This window comes from Arvicanthis niloticus, chromosome 1 (genome assembly GCF_011762505.2).
Source record: "Arvicanthis niloticus isolate mArvNil1 chromosome 1, mArvNil1.pat.X, whole genome shotgun sequence".
NCBI lineage: Eukaryota > Metazoa > Chordata > Mammalia > Rodentia > Muridae > Arvicanthis > Arvicanthis niloticus.
Genome location: NC_047658.1, coordinates 111,750,080 through 111,756,650, shown reverse-complemented (window position 1 = coordinate 111,756,650; position 6,571 = coordinate 111,750,080). Strand labels below are relative to the sequence as shown.

The following is a 6,571-nucleotide window of genomic DNA, read 5'->3' as shown; positions in this document are numbered from 1 at the left end:
GATTTTCATATATTTTTAAAAAAATATTTATTTTCTTACTTATTTAATGCATAGGACTACACTGTAGCTGTCTTCAGACATGCCAGAAGAGGACGTCAGATCCCATCACAGATGGTTGTGAGCCACCATGTGGTTGCTGGGTATTGAACTCAGGACCTCTAGAAAAACAGTCAGTGCTCTTAACCACTGAGCCATCTCTCCAGACCCTCTCTTCATTTTGTTTTTGTTTTTTGTTTTTTGTTTTTTTGAGACAGGGTTTCTCTGTGTAGCCCTGGCTGTCCTGGAACTCACTCTGTAGACCAGGCTGGCCTCGAACTTAGAAATCTGCCTGCCTCTGCCTCCCAAGTGCTGGGATTAACGGCGTGCGCCACCACTGCCCAGCAAAAGCCTTCAGCACCCGGTATTCCCAGGTGGTCTTCCATCTAAGTACTAACCAGGCCAGACCCTGCCTAGCTTCTGAGATCAGACGAGATTGGGCACATTCAGGGTGGTATGGCTGTAGACCATAATTTTTTAAAACTACAATTTTCTGTCATTTTTATTTGCTTGTTTTCTTTATTATTTTGTCAGGGTTTGTTTTTCAAGAACTCTTAATAAAACATCTCTTTCTCTTACATTCAGTTGTTTTCTTCTTGGGGTGGGGGTGGGGCACCTGTCTTCAGGGGTCAGCAGACTACTTCCTGGGGATGGTTCTCTCCTTCCACAATGTTGGAGGTTGGGACACCAGATGGGGAGGAATTCCCTACCCTTTCCTAGTACGGTCTTATCAAAGAAGATGGAAAGGAAGCCAAAATGTGACCAAGGAAAGAAAGGTGCTTTGGAGAGAGGGGAACCTGTATCTGAACCTGGACCAAAACAGTTTTTGTTTTGCTTCTGAGGTAGGGTCTCATTTAGCCCAGGCTAGCCTCAAAATCCCTGTGTAGCTGAGGATAAACCTAAATTTCTTGTTTTTATTTCAGTTATTTATTTGTTAGTTTGTTTTAAGTGCTTGAGCATGCATATGTGTGTGTAAGTGTGTATGTGTGTGTATGTGTGTGCATGCATGTATGTGCATGCGTGTGTGTGTGTTTGTGTGTGTGTGTGCATGCAAGTACTCACATGCACATGCCTCAGCAGTTATGTGAAGGTCCTCTGGACAATGTGTTGAAGTTTGCTCTCTCTTTCGACCATGTAAATTCTAGAGTTAAACTCAAGTTATCAGGCTTTGCAGCAAGTGCCTTTAGCCCTGGAGCCCTCCCACTGGCCCAGCCTTCAGACTTTTTGTTTGAAGCCGTTTGGTCTGTGGTCACTGTTACAGCAACCGCATAGTGCACATGTTGTCAAAAGCAGAATGCCACGTTTGCCTTGGCCACACAGCTGTGCTGCTGGCAGTTAACCCTGAACTTGGGAGAGGAGAGTGTGCTCTCACCATTGAACTCAGTATCAGGCACAGTGAGGACTTGAGAGCCGGTAGAGCCACCCTCAATGGCCTTCCCTTCCTAGGTCACAGCCAGGACCTGTGCTCAGTATATGAGGAACACTCAGAACTTTATTGCTAAGTACCTGTTGGGTTCTTTTGGAACCCTGCATCACTTAGCCTTTGGGGGACCTTTATGTTAACTTCAAGGTTCCCCTAAGAATTTTGAACCTGAAGCTTGCTCTCTGTTCCCTAGAAGAGCCAAGAACCATCCTGACATAGGTGAGCTGCCCCGCTCTCTAGCAGAGGGTGAACATACCTCCAGGGAAATACTCCAGGCAAGGGGGAATAGGATACTGCTTGTGCCTTGAAAGTGTCACCCATGTCCCTGGGGTATTCCCTTCAGCCCTGTCCCTTGGCTCTGACAGCACAGAGCTTTTCCTCAGAAATGAGTGCAGTGTCTGTTCATGTGTTTCCGTTCCCCAGCTATTGAGCTTAAAATAAATATTTCTGTTTTTTTCCCCCCCGGCCCTCTTCTGTAGTTGTTATTCTCATTCATATTCTCTCTCTCTCTCTCTCTCTCTCTCTCTCTCTCTCTCTCTCTCTCTCTCTCTGTTTGGTGTTGCTTGCATGTAAGTGACTTGGGACCTAAACACTTGGTATCAGGTAGCCCATTAGTGGGCTCCTCCCAGGGGAGCCTGCTCTTCTTGCTCCCAGCATCCCTTAGATGCCTGTAGGTCTTAGCCTAGAGGTGGGCCATGGGATTTTCCCTTCCCATGTCCACTGGTGTTGGCTTTGTCCCTATCTTCTTCAGGCAACTATTACTGAGGAATGATGGGTGAAGCTTTCCTGAAACTATTTTCTGATTTTAAAAGTATTTTCATAGACCATAATAAACAAACAAATAAATATATGTTGAAGGCATATATTTCTTGGGCTGGGGGCATGATTAGCTGGCAGCGCAATTGCCAGCATGCAGAAAGCTCTAGGGTTGATCCATACTTGGCATGGTGGTACATGCTTGGAGTCCTAAAACTTGCAAGGCTGAGGCAGGAGGATCACTAGTTTGAGACTAGCCATGGGCTCCATATAGAGTTCCAAGCCTAGGTCACATAGCCAGACCTTGTCTCAAAGAAAAAAACGAAATAAAATAAAATAAAACAAAAAACCAAAGAGAAGGAAAGGAAAGTGGAGAGAAAAAGAGGAAGAAAGGAAAATAAAAAGAAAGAAAACAGGCGAGGCACGTAGCTCCTCAGATAGCGTGCTTGCCTGGCTTGCTCAAAGCCTTGGGTACCATCCCAGCCTTATAAAACCCAGGCATAGCGGTCCACAGCTGGCATCTTAGCACTTAGAAGATGGGGTCCAGAAGGTCAGAAGTTCAAGATCATCCTCTGCTACATTGAGAGTTTGAGTCCAGCCTGGGCTATCTCAAAACAAACAACAGTATTTTCTCCATTCATAGCCTTATGGTCCAAAAGTGAGACTGAATTAATAGTTCATTATGATGTAATTCTCTCTCTCCTCTCTCTCCCTCTCGCTCTCCCTCCCCCCCCCCGTGCGTGTGTGTGTGTGTGTGTGTGTGTGTGTGTGTGTGCGTGCATGTGTGTGTTTGGATGCAGGGGTGGGGGACTGAGAACATGCTAAGCTAGCTCTGCCTTCTACTATTCTTTGTCAATGAGGAGCTAAAATGCCAGACTGGCTGTCAGCTTTAGCATCCCATTCTGTAACAATCACGTGAACCTTGTTCCCAGTGTCCTGCTGTCCATTTCTCTTTGCACTTGAAACATCTCTAAAGCGAGACAGGTAACTGCTACTGCAGCCTCAGGATGAGGTGCCATGGATACCCTTACGCAGAGGTTAGAGGAAAACATGTTGAAGTCTGTTCTTTCTCTTTCTACCTCAAGAATTCCAGTTGTCAGGCCAAGCTTCATGGACTTCCATGTCTGTCTCTTCCTTAGCCTGGTGCCTTGCTCTTCCTGCCCTTGGCCTTAGTCTGCAGTTACCTCTCTGACCTGCCAGGCTCAGCCTCATTTTACACCATTCTCAACCTGTGGGTCTCGGCCCCTTTGGGGGTTGCATATCAGATATTTATTTACATTATAATTCATAACAGTAGCAAATTTTCAGTTATAAAGTAGCAACAAAAATAACTTTATGGTTGGGGGGTCACCACAACATGAGGAACTGAATTAAAGGGTCACAGCGTTAGGAAGGCCGAGAACCACTGCTTTACCCACTCATGAGCTAGTTTTAAAATTCCCACTGGGGGAGGAGATGCCTGCTTAGGTCATGGTGCCTGCTCCTGCAGAGCCAGGCAGGTCTTGAATGTGCTATACCCTTTTATCTTCACCCAGACTGTTAAAAAAAAAAAAAAAAAAAAAAAAAAAAAAAAAAAAAAAAAAAAAAAAAAAAAAACCAAGCCTCTCACCTGCTCCCAGGTGTGTCAATCTGTCCTTCTGCAAAGGTGTTGATCCCTCTTGGCTGTGTCTACAGCTGCTCTGTGGGACCTGGGCCCCTCAGCTGCGTCTGCAGTTCCAGGCTCAGTGTCTCTTCCACTAAACAAGGATGCTCCTGTCTGTCTCCACTGCTCCCAGCCCCATAGAAGCCTTGATTTGGGGAACCCCCTCCTCAAGGACCTTGGCTTCCTTTGAGAAGTGTGAGAAGGAGCCCCAGATATAAATGCCAGAAGGATGCCTGTCCACCGTCTGGAGACCTGGGTCCACGGGAGCTTAGCTGAAGGCTAATGAACCTAGCAGGGATGGCTCTCTCTTTCTCCACCCAGGTCCCCTTGAGGCTGAGGGCTTTTGAGGATGATGGCAAGGACCACTCCTTCTGGCACCACTCTGGTAGGCGCTCCCTTCTCAATGCCTCAGAGCATTAGCAGCCCCATCATGGGTCTGGGAATTGGGGCGGAGCCTCAAAGAGAGTGGGGGTTCTGTGGGCTGGGAAAGGCCATTACGGTCACCCATGTGAAGGGATGCTCAGCTAATGTACTTAGCCATCTCAGCTTGTTGAAGGTGAGGAGATGCAAACCCTGGCTGGGGAGTCTGCCATCTTACTCTGCACTTGGGAGTTGAGTGACTACAGAATTCAGGCAACCTCTCGGAGCCTCAGGGTCTTCACCATAGATTGACTAGTCATCCCTGACCCCCAAAGCCCAGTGAGGTGTGAAGATCACACACATGCTCTTGGCCTTGGGTGGTAACCCTTCCTCACACTGGCCACTTACACTTTTTGCTGGGCCTACAAAGGCAGGACGAAGGCTAAAGGCCCTGAGCCCAGAGGTTCTTGGCATCCAGTTACATTTGAACCTTTTAGTAGTATGAGCCACTCCATTGAGTGTGTGTGTTACGTGAGCATGAATGTGTGTGTGTGTGTGTGTGTGTGTGAATGAAAACGTGTGCACAGGAATGCAGAGGGTCAGATTTCCCTGGAGCTGATTGTGACCCACCAGATGTGTGTGTTGGTAGTTAAACTTGGTTCCTTGGATGAACAGTACGTACTCTTAACCAACGAGCCATCCCTCCAGCCCTTAAATTCTTAAGTAAAACAAAACAAAACAAACAAACAAACAAAAACCCAAAAAACCTTTTTCATATCAGAACATTTTGGTTCAGAATCTTTAACCAACAGGCTGGCAAGATGGCTCAGTGGTTAAGAGCACTTGCTGCTCTTGCAGAGGACCTGGTTTTGAATCCTAGCACCTGGGTCCAGGAGCTCACAACCACCTGTAACTCTAGCTCCAGGGGATCTGTATTTTTTAGGGCACCTGCACTCACATTCAATGCCTCCCCCCACATACACATAAGAGAATTAAAATAAATCTTAAAATCTTCAGTCAGTTCCATGCCTTCTTCCCAGGGGTCCTCTAGTGGGGAGGAAGAGAGGCTGTTTCTGGGCCAGACAGGGAAGAAAACAAACAAATGAACAAACAAACAAACAAACAAACAAAGATGAGGGACCTAGAGAATGTTACTTGAAGCCCCTGGTTCAGCTCTCTTGAAGCCAGGGTCCCTTTGGGAACTTTCTGCGTTACCGAATTTCCTCACACACATCCCCTGAACTCCCATGAAGAGTTAAACAGAAGTTTCTATCTGATATAGGGAAAGACCAGTTGACAGGGCTGACCAACAATACAATCTCATGCAGCATACATAGGTGGACCAGGGCTGGGAGGGGCAGGCCAGGCACTGGGTGGCTGTTTAGTGGCTCGGGAATATGTGGATAGATTTGGTCATATTTCATGAATGCTCCAGCATAATTAATTAGAAAGGCTTTAAAAAAAAATCATGTGCTCAGGTAGGTGAGTCTCCTCTTGAATTGCCAGGAAACTCTGAGCTGGCAGCTGACTCATCCAGTCAGTTTCCCAGGAGTTTTGGTTTTGTAAACTGTGCCTGACTGTCCCTGAGTTCTCCAGCTCCCTGCTAAGTTACAACAGAATGTTTTTGCACACTGTGGTTCAATGCCAGAAGTTTGCCAGAGCTTCCTGGCTCCGTGTCTTCATTGACCAGCCCATCAGAAGGCCTCTCTCCAGATCTACCCTGCCTCTCTTCCTTGCTGCTAGAGGGTCCCATCTCAAAAATAGGTAGATAGCTGGCAAGATGGCTCAGGGTGTAAAGGTGCCTGCTGCCAAGCCTGCCGACTACCTGAGTTTGATCCCTGGGACCCCTGTGGTAGAAAGAGAGACCGACTCCCACAGTTATCCTTTGGCCTACACATGCATGCACCTACCCACCCACCCACAAATGAATACATAAATGTAAAAAAATTAAGAATAAGATGAAAAGTGATAGAGGAAAGTACCTAATGGTGACTTCTGGCCTCTATACACATGTGCATGTACACCCCCACACAATAACACACACACACACACACACACACACACACACACACACACACACGGGGGGGGGGGGGGCTGGGAGGAGAGAGAGAGAGAGCACTCTGAGAAAATGAGAGCCCCTGCAGGCATGTGACAAAGCCATGCCAAGGCTGCAGAAGCAACCGCAGGGTAAGATAGAAGAGGCAGTGGCGGCTCACAGTCCTTCCTCGCCTTCGGCAGAACACTCCCTTTTTGCTCCAAGCCAGCCAGATGCAGCTGGGCTCGCCTGGGACTGTGAAAGCCAAGTTCAGTCCTGGCATCCCCTCTAACACTTTGCTGATGGGAGACATCAAGGT

At 47.3% G+C, this 6,571-nt stretch overlaps 1 pseudogene; it reads right to left on the bottom strand.

Annotated features, from left to right (window-relative positions):
- Positions 1-385: 385 nt before the first annotated feature.
- Positions 386-504, bottom strand: LOC117700704 (5S ribosomal RNA; annotated as a pseudogene).
- Positions 505-6,571: the final 6,067 nt, after the last annotated feature.